At 41.2% G+C, this 10,727-nt stretch overlaps 1 non-coding gene across 1 annotated transcript; it reads right to left on the bottom strand.

Annotated features, from left to right (window-relative positions):
- Nucleotides 1–10,397: 10,397 nt before the first annotated feature.
- Nucleotides 10,398–10,504, bottom strand: LOC148801348 (small nucleolar RNA R71). The gene has a single exon (XR_016084856.1). It is a non-coding gene; the product is annotated as a small nucleolar RNA R71 (small nucleolar RNA).
- Nucleotides 10,505–10,727: the final 223 nt, after the last annotated feature.

Below are 10,727 nucleotides of genomic sequence, written 5' to 3'. Positions count from 1 at the left end.
ATGGCTCATCTGATCTACAGATAAGATAAGGGTTATCCCTTATCACTTAAAGGGACTTCTAATCCAAATATGATTTGGATTAGCAACTCCTAATGGGATTAGGAGCTGATCCCTTTAATATTATGAAAGAGAGATGGGGGCGACACAGTTAGTGATTTGATGTTCAATTCTCTTCAGAGCTGAAGATCACAAGAAGAGAGATTTCTGCACCCTGAGAATTCTCTCTTGCCACCTCCTTCTTGCCGCCGCCATCACCTTCAGTTCGATCTCTAGTTCTTGGGAGAAATCAAGATCTGATCTTGATTCCAATCTTTTGGGAAAAGGTTGGTTGGAGCTGTACTCACAAGCCGTCCAGTTGATTCTTGTGAAGGGTTAAGTTCTTTTGGAAGAACATTGCTGATTCTGCTCCATCCTGCACTACGCCATCTTTAGTGGGAGCAGATTTTGGATCCTTCCTTGGGCGTGAACACTTCCATTGGGAGATATTGCTTCTCTGTATCAGGTACATCCTCCCTCCTACTCCTTTTGGTTCAGAGCTGGTTTGGTTCTTGATTCAAGATTGATCTTTGAAAAACATGTTTTTCAAATATAGGGAATTCGATTCCCTGCAAAGATGGGAGAAATTTTTGAAATTCGCCCTATCCATTCCGCAAGACTTGGGTGTCCATGTGATGGATATCCCATCCCTTCATGCTGCTCCAAATCTGATGTTCAATTACAGGGATTAATTCGGCCCACCTGTAAAGCCCAGTTTTAAGTGGTTAAAACTGCAAAAGCCCACTATTGTGAGAAAAGTTGTATGGGCCGAACTGCTAACTGCGATTCAACCCATATACACAGTCGACATTAATTGTTAATGTTATGGATTTTAAATGGGCTGTTAAATGGGATTTACAGCAGTTAATTGATTGGATCAATCCTTCCTTTACTTTGGATGTTTGATGTTTGATGTGCTGTGACCATGGGCAAGAATCCGGATGAACTTCTTGGTTCTGTATGTATACGACATTCTACTCATTGGGAATGATGTAGGAATGTTAAATATAGTGAAAGTATGGCTTTCACAGCAATTCTTCATGAAAGATCTTGGAGAAGCCTCCTATATACTGGGTCTTCGACTCTATATAGATAGATCGAAGCGGATAATAGGATTATCCCAATCTGCTTACATTGACAAAATAGTCAAAAGATACAGCATGGAAAACTCCAAGAAAGGAAATGTTCCTTTCAGGCACGGAGTCACTCTTTCTAGGAAGATGTCTCCCAAGACTTCTAAGGAGATTGATGGCATGAAAGACATTCCCTATGCCTCTGTCGTAGGGAGCATCATGTATGCCATGTTGTGCACTCGTCCTGACATTGCTCAGGTAGTAAGTGTAGTAAGCAGATGTCAGGCCAACCCAGGGCAGGAGCACTGGACTGGTGTGAAAAACATACTTAAGTACCTTCGAAGGACAAAAGAGTTTTGTCTACTATTTGATGGTAGCTCACTACAGATCCAATGGTATACAGATGCCGATTTCCAGTCGGATCCAGATGATAGAAAGTCTTCATCTGGATATGTTTTCACGATAGGATTGTGTGCTGTTTGCTGGAAAAGCAGCAAACAGGGGTCCACTGCAGACTCCACGACCGAGGCCGAGTACATTGCCGCAAGTGAGGCTGCCAAAGAAGCCGTGTGGATGAAGAAGTTCGTTCACGAGTTAGGAGTAGTTCCGTCCAGCACATCACCCATCCCGTTGTTGTGTGACAACAATGGAGCCATTGCTCAGGCTAAGGAGCCACGAGCCCATTCGGAGTCAAAGCACATCGAGAAGAAGTACCACATACTGCGGGAGATTGTTGGTAGAGGGGATGTCCTGATTCAGAAGGTAGCATCAACGAAAAATTTAGCAGACCCATTGACGAAGCCACTATCACAGAAAGTGTTTGAGAAACACGTGGAAAGCATGGGACTCCAGCTTGTACCTGATTGGACCTAAGTGCAAGTGGGAGCTGTTGGACAGTTTTGTATGCCCTTAGCTTCAATCAGAATGATGTACATTATGAGTTTATTGTAAATGAATAAAAGTACATATTTGATTCATGTTCCCTTGGTATGTTTCTGTGTAATACCCTTAAACTGGACACTTAATGAGACTCGTGTTAGTTTAGAATGTTCACAGCCAGTGGGTCGGTCTGGGGAGACCTATCCTGATAAGGCTGACACTGTTGTGTCACTAAGTTGGTTGGGGTGGCCTGTCTCAGCTGCCAGGGTGAGACCCTAGGCACATACAGTGTATGATTAATTGAATCTTTGAACTAGACCAGATTTCCAATATTGCGCTGGACCTTGGAGATTAATGGGCAAAACTAGAAAGTTACACACGACCCCTAGACTCGATTATGATACTGCACTAGGTGTCGGATTGGGCTGTCTTTGATGTACCAATCAGTGAGATCCTTAGCGGAGGTCAAAACCTGGGTATATTGGGACAGTCTGAGAATTCATCTGAGTGGGTGATCATAGTGACAGGATCAGCCCCTTTGTCGGACAAAGGTAATGATTGGGGATGCGCTCTCACTGATGGAAACCAAGACTGCCGGCAACCGATTTCAATCGTTGAGATTTGTTTTGTAAAGTATATTTTATATGAGATATAAACGTATATATATTATGCTTTCTAAAATGTTTGCAAAAGGTTTTAATTCCCGGGATCCATATAAGTAGAGAGTGCAACACTGTTCCTTGTAGCCGAGGGAGAGGTCTCTTCTTGTCGGGTAGTGTTTGATCATTATGGGCTGAGAGGTTAAGTGTAAGACCATTGAGGGTAATGCCTGATGGGCTAATCTTGCATCTTCCCTTAGTCCCTGGGTGTTACAAGGTGACTTGGCCCAGGGACCACTTAGGGTAAGTGTTGGGCCCATAGAGCCCATTTGATGGGTTTCAGGGGGTGCACTGTCCATAACAGTGTATTTGGCCAGGCCTTGTTACAAAGGTTGGGCCGAACCCTTGTGGCTGATGTGTAGATCAATGCTTTGGTCCCACGCCATACAAGGAAGCCCAACTGGGCAGCAGTTATGAAGGCTAAGTGAGCACATAAGCTTAATGGGCCTAAAGCCCATTTTGAACTGGACTAATTTAATAAGTTAAATATGGGCGAATTCTGAGATGGATCAGCAGATAGGATAGGGACTTAACCCTATCCACTCAGAGAGTCCAGATCTGAATATGATTCAGATCTAGAAATCTCCTAATGAGATTAGGAGAAGGTTGATCTAATCTGCAGATAAGATAAGGATTTATCCTTATCATCTAAAAGGATGTCTGATCCAAATATTCTTTTCGGATTACAAAAGAAGGAGGGGGCAGCATCCTTTAGTGACAGAGACAGATACTCACATTCTCTTCAGAGCTGAAAATCCCAGAAGAAAGATTTCTGCAATCCCTGTGAAAATCTTTCTTGCCGCCTCCTTCCTGCTGCTTTCAGACATCCAGTTCGATCTCCAACTCTATGGGAGAAAGCAAGATTCGATCTTGTCATCAGTTCTTTGAGAAAGAATTGATAGGAAGCTGTGCTCACGTGCCATCCTGTTGTTTCTTGCGAAGGACAGAGTTCTTGGAGAAGAACACTGCTGATTCTGCTCCATCCTACACTGCGCCATCTTCAGTGGGAGTAGTCTTTGGATCCTTCCATGGGCGTGAACACCTTGATTGTGAGATAATATTTTTCTGTATCAGGTATACCTCCCTCCTACTCCTTTTGGTTAAGATCTGGTTCAGTTTATGGTTCAAGATTGATCATTGAAAATATGATTTTCTAAATAGGGAATTTGATTCCCAGTTGAAAGGGAGAGAATTTTTTTTTGAAATTCGCCCACCTTATTCCGCAAGATTTGGGCGTCCATACAATGGATCTCTCATCCCTTCTGAGGGGAGTATGGTAATGCATTAGGCGGGGCGCTATTCTGGGTTTAGCAGATAGGAGGCGTCCTCCTGTGCTTAGTTTTTCATAAAAACACCCTCTTTCTCAGCTGGACGTCTCACTAGATCCCCAAAACTGCATTTCAGCAATGAAACTTCCCCAGTTTTCCACAAGATTTGCACAAATACCATAAGAGGTCACAGTTTTGAATTTAACTGGGATGAGGGCACATTTTGACTATTCTAAAGCCGAAAAACCCCCTGAAATGATGCCCTTAAGGCACCAAACTACAGAGTTATCATACCCCCAACTTAACCTTTGCTACTCCCTTAGCAATGCAGCCTTAAAACTACACTGAGTATAGAGATTATTCCCATTGCAAGATTATCCTTAACAAAATTAGCCAAGTTTCTTGATTTCAGAATTCTCAAACTATGTATAGATCGGTATTGGGCTTAAGGGGTAAAACTATCTTGTTTTGAACTATTAGACAGTGTATGCCCTTTGCTTCTTCAATCAACATGATGTACATCATGACATTTATTGTAATTGAATAAAGTACATATTTGATTCATGTTATTGTGGTGTGTTTTTGTGTAATACCCTTAAAATGGACACATACGAGACTCGTGTTAGTTTAGAATCTTCATAGCCGTTGGATGGATCTGGGGAGATTTATCCTATCAAGGCTGACATTGATGTGCCGCCAAGTTGGTTGGGGTGGCTTGTCCCAGCTGCCAGGGTGAGACTTGAGGTACATAAAGTGTGAGTTTTCCTGAAACCTTGAACCTTACCAAAACTCCAGTATTGCCCTAGACCTTGGAGATAAATGGACAAAACTGGAATGTTACAAAATGTTTGCAAAATATATTTATATGGAGATATACTTATATATATTATGGTAAGGGTTGGGCCCATAGGGTCCATGTGATGGGCTCAAGGGGTTCACTGGGCTCTCCAGTGAATTCGGTCAGGCCTTGTAACAGAGGATGGGCCGAACCCATGTGGTTGGTGTGTAGATCAATGCTTGGGTCCCACGCCATACAAAGAAGTCCAACTGAGCAATAGTTTGGAAGACTTTTGAGCACTTGATTCTTATTGGGCCTAAAGCCCATTTCGAACTGGGCTGATTTGATCAGTCATTAACAGGGGGCGGATCTGAGATTAGGATGAGCCCAAAAGCTTATCTAATCTGCAGATAAGATTAAGAAGAGTCCTAATCCGAATACAGATTTGGATAAGGGCAACTCCTGATATGACTAGGAGGTTTTCTTAATCATTAAGCAGCTGGCAGAAACCCTATTTGAATTACAAGAATTCGAACCCTAGGGAACACACAAAACACTCTGTAGTTTTGAGATAGGATCTCAGAAACCCTAGAGAAGAAAAAACAGTTCGCCATCTTCTTCTCTAGCCTTCTCCTTCTGCAGCCGCCATCATCTACTGCAGTTCGATTTCTCTGTCAGAGAAAGATCAAGAAAGAGTTCTTGATATCAGTCTTTGCTGAAAGGCTGATTCAGTTCGGTGCTCATTGCTTCCAAAGGATTCTTGTGAAGGATTCAGTGTGTAGGACACACTCTGCTGGTTCTGTTCCACAGTTGTTGTGTCACCTTTAGTAGGAACGAATCTTGGTGTTTTCTTTGGGCGTGAACACCAACTTTGGGAGATATTATTTCTCTGGATCAGGTATAATCACTCCCTTCTTTTTTGGTTCAGATCTGGTTTGATTCTGGTTCAAGTAGGATCATTGAATCTTGATTCTAAACTCAGGGAATACGATTCCCAGTTGAAGGGTAGGTAGAAAATTTTTGAAATTCGCCCACCCATTCCGCAACAGTTTTGGCATCCATACGATGGATTCTACCATCCCTTTCAGTGGTATCAGAGCCACAGGTTCGACTCTTGAACTAAGAAATCAGATCTGAACCTACGCAATTCGGTAGAAGCTGTTCCACCCGGGTATTGCGCAGTTTGCTGTTTTATTTCAAGAAACTGTTTCTTGTTGAGGGCGATTGATATGAAATTAATTTTGTTTAAATATGAAAGTTATTTAGAATTGTTCGTTATTTATTTCTTGATTTAATGGACTTTTCGTACCTGGAGATCAAAGTGCAGTTTTGGCGTAGATTGTCTGCGCATTCTCTTTTTGTAATTTCTATTCAATTCGGTCTATAAAATAATTTTTTTTTTTTATTTTTCTAGACTGAATGTATAGGATTCAATCAAGGATGTAATTAATTAATAGAAATGGGATTTCTATTTTATTTTATTTTCTTGATTGAAAAAGACGGCGGCACTAGAGATTTGCAGATGGAGGGTTTGCATTATGCGTTTTGCAGTTTATGAAACTGCAACCCTAGTGACTAACCTCTGTTTTGCAGGTGGTGCGAACAGTCCTTGTCTGATTTATGATTGTTTAAAATCAGAAATATTAATTTCAGATCTTTCCTGAATTAATTCTTGAATTGAAAATTAGTTTCGGACCATCTCAGACCAGATAGGACCAAATCTGTTTGGACTGAAACTAGGGTTCGAAAGGGGACTGTTTTCAGTCCAGTTTTCACACACTTTCAGGCCCAAATCTGATGTTCAATTGCAGGGATTAATTCGGCCCAACCTGTAAAGCCCAGTTTTAAAGAGTTAAAACTGCAAATGCCCACTTTTGTGAGAAAAGCTATATGGGCCGAACTGCTAACTGCTATTCAGCCCATATACCTAGATGATATTAATTGTTGTTAATATTGTGTTTTTGTTGGGCTGATTAATGGGCTTTACAACTAGTGATTGATTGGATCAATTCTTCCATATCATGTGATGTGTGGATGTTTGATGTGCTGCGACCATGGGCCATAAGCACTTGGCCCATGATGATTCGTTAGCGACTCTTGCGCACACCATGGCTGAATGCACATCATTGCCATGGTGTCCCCTACGGTCATTGGATGACCCCTTCCTTGCATGGTGGGCCCCACAGCCCTGAAATGGGGCGCGTGCGGAAACCCTAGCCGTTTTAGGCTCCCCAGAAATCTGACTTTATGAAAGTCAATGGGAGCCACTTTGGTTTGACATAAATTAGAACTAGAGCGTAATTTTGTTCCCTCCGGTAATATGAGTGCATGTGATAGGGAGATCCATATGATGGACTCTCTAAAGGCCTTCCATCATTAGCACGATGATGGGTCCTTCAGTAATGTGGAAATGCACCATAAAATTGGGCTATCCATTTGTTGTTGGGTCTGTCAGAGTGTTTCATAAGATGATAGGGGCGCCATAGACTGATGTGGGAGGGGTTTCACCAGAAAATGAGAACTCTCTCACAGTACCTTGGCGTAACCTGAATATGATGGGTGAGCACTCACTGGACAGAAAGGTTTACCTAAAAACGGCTCTGAACCTTGTCTGATAGAGGCCAAAGGGAAACTCATATGATGAGTGGATGTGATCCATCGCAGAAAGGTGGTGGGGTTATGCAGCTGAAACAGTTGGCTCCATGCACCCTATGTGATTTCCCACATTTCCAGAGACATTTTGCCATCTCCATCACTGAGATAGGAGGGAAATCTCAGAGATGAACAAATGGAAATGGAACATAGATTAAAAGGCATATCTATGTAGGTAACATGAATCAATCTAAAGGTTGTGGACTAACGTTTTGTTGTTTTACCAGAAAATGGCAAACGGACAATTTTCTAAGTTGCTTGACGACAACAAGCTTAAGGGACACAATTATGCCGACTGGTACAAAAACCTTATGTTGGTCCTGGCTTCAGAAAAACTGGATAAGGTGGCTAAAAATCCTGCTTCAGATCATCCGGGGGACAGGGCTTCTGAGGCCTGAAGGAGAGAGTCCCAAGAATGGGAGGATAAAAAGTCCCTGGACCGCTACTATATCATAGCCTCTTTGGACAATCCGATACAGAGGCAATTTGATCAGATTGAACTCGCTAAAGACATATTGGATAGTCTGAAGACTATATCATAGCCTCTTTGGACAATCCGATACAGGGGCAGCAAGTGCATGACCATTGTCTTCGGATGATGGGCTACATAAACGAGCTGGAGGCCCTTGGTTCCGAGCTAGATCTAGTCACACAGATCGATGCTATTCTCAACTCTCTGCCTCCATCCTTCAACCCGTTCATTATAAATTACAATATGAACAAGCTGAATGTCAGTGTCCAAAAGCTCAGCAATATGTTGCAAAAAGCTAAGGAATTAATAAGGAAGGATGACCCGATAGCCATGCTTGTTGAAGCTGGAAAGTCTGGCAAGAAGAGGAAGGCAAAAAAAAAGCCTTAGAAGAAGACCACCAAGTCTAAGAAACAAAAGAAAGACAAGTGATGAGAGTAGAAGTTATCATATTTTTATCCCTAATTATTATGTCTTTTATACCAAATTATCATCTAATTGGACTCATATTTCTGTTCAGGGCATGAAAGAAGGCATCAGGAGTAGAGAAAGACAAATCGGATGATTTTTCACAGTTTCGACATCGTTCAGTAATCTGGGCCTAACTCACGTATCCGAATTCCGAATGGGCTGATTCAAGACCCACTGAAAAGATAAGAGACAAATCCACAACTTTCATGTTTTGGGGTCTCGCAGATTCGGCCTGCATCGAAGTTAAAACCGGGCCCAAAGACGGGGCAAATTCATAGGAAGGCCCAATCCGCAGCTGAAACCCAACTTGCAGAAATGCCTGGCTGAAGCCCAATTCGCAGAGGAGGTCTAATACGAATCCAAGAACAAGAAACTGAGAAGAGTCTTTCCAGTTCTAAATTCTTGATGTAATCTTAGAGAGATAAAAGGATTGAGTTTATTAGATAAAGAGATAAGATTAGATTTAGGATAGGACTTTCTATTCTTGTAAAGATCAACTTCAAGAGGAAGTAGGAGACCACCCCCTCCCCTTTAAGCTATATAAAGGAGGGGGCGGACCAGCTTTAGGATCACACAATCACTCAATCTTGGGGATTGAATCAAGAAGAAAGGAGCAATCAGTCAAGAAAGGAGCAAGAATTCAAGAAGAAGGTGGCGGCAAGAGGAGGAGATCTCAGCATCATGGGCGATTCTAAGAGTTCTTTCTTTCCTTTTGTTTGCTTTAATTCTTCTATCATGAATTGATTTGTTTCTTGCTAGGGCTGAGGAAAGCCTAATTATGTTAATGAATATATTTTTATCTTTATGATTTATCCAAGATTGTGATTTTCATATAGTCTATGAATTATTGTGCTTAATGCAATTATGAGCTTGGCCACCTCTTAATTGATTTGAGTTATGTGAATGAATCGAGAGAGGAATTCACATAATCGACTGAATAATTCATAGTGTGAATTGAATGGTATATTATATACATGATTCATCTGAATTTCATAGTCTTCTTGGACTTAATGCACTCCCATCTTGAGAGTTCTACTCAAGAGATCGAAGGGCTACCTGATGGGTGTAGGTTTAGTATATCTCGAGAGAGAATATTAAATAAGATTGGAAAGACCTCAGCTTATGGGAATGACAAATAATCTTGGTTAATCGAACTCTTCAATATTCATTGCATTGGTTAGGTGGACCAAAAGCCCTAGCGATTCCATCCATTGCAGATTCGATTAGTGATCACCTTTGCTTTTATTTTCTTATGCTAATTTTTATTTTCAAAAGTTCTTGCTCAATTCTGAAATTCGGTTGTCCAGATAATTAGGGAAGATTGTGGTTCTAATACTTTTTTTGTTAAATTCCCATGGGAACGATATTTTATACTACTTGATAACTAGTGCACTTGCTAGGGTTATATATTTATAACTATCAAGTTTTTGGCGCTGTTGCCGGGGATTTAATCCTAAATAAATATTTGAACTTGTTGACCTTGATTAATTTGGATTTTTTATTGCTGTTTTTATTTTGTTATTATTTTATTTTTATTTTTATTTTTATATCTACTTGTTCGATTTCTTGCTGGTTTAGATTTACTTGTGCATGACACGCACTAGAAAGGAAGGACTAACTGAATTCGATCCAGAAATTGAGAGGACCCTTCGCTTGTTGCAAAGGGCCAACAAAGAAAAAGCAAGAGAGGAGGTTGTTATTTGCGAACCAGCCATAGAGATTGAAGGAGAGATGGCAGAAAGAAATCGCACCCTCTTGGACTATGCTTGTCCAAACATTGATGGGGCGACATCCAGCATTTGCAATCCCACCATTCATGCCAATAATTTTGAAATCAAGCCTGCAATAATTCAGATGATCCAAACAAGTATTCAGTTTAGTGGGTTACCAAGTGATGACCCTAATGCACACATCATTAGCTTTTTAGAAATATGTGATACATTTAAACATAATGGAGTTAGTGATGATGCAATTAGGCTTAGATTATTTCTTTTTTCATTGCGTGATAGAGCTAAAGATTGGCTCAACTCACTCCCTGCAGAAAGTATCACCACTTGGAATGATCTAACCCAAAAATTTTTGGCTAAATATTTCCCACCCTCTAAAATAACAAAGTTAATTAATGATATTGCTACTTTTGCTCAATTTGAGAGGGAATCCTTGTATGAAGCATGGGAACGATTTAAGGAGATGTTTAGGAAGTGTCCTCACCATGGGATACTAACTTGACGATAGATTCAAACTTTTTATAATTGTATTACCCCCTCTGACCGGTCCATTATTGATGCAGCCGCAGGTGGTACGATCATGAGGAAAACTCCAGAGGAAGCATATGACCTAGGGGAGGAGATGGTATCAAACAGCTACTAGTGGAGCAATGACCGAACCAATCAGAGGGGAGTACACCATATCGATTCCCTTGCAGCCATATCTGGGCAACTT

The sequence above is a fragment of the Nelumbo nucifera genome, chromosome 3 (genome assembly GCF_055504915.1).
Source record: "Nelumbo nucifera cultivar China Antique chromosome 3, China Antique-T2T, whole genome shotgun sequence".
NCBI lineage: Eukaryota > Viridiplantae > Streptophyta > Magnoliopsida > Proteales > Nelumbonaceae > Nelumbo > Nelumbo nucifera.
This window is presented reverse-complemented; position numbering and strand designations above follow the sequence as displayed.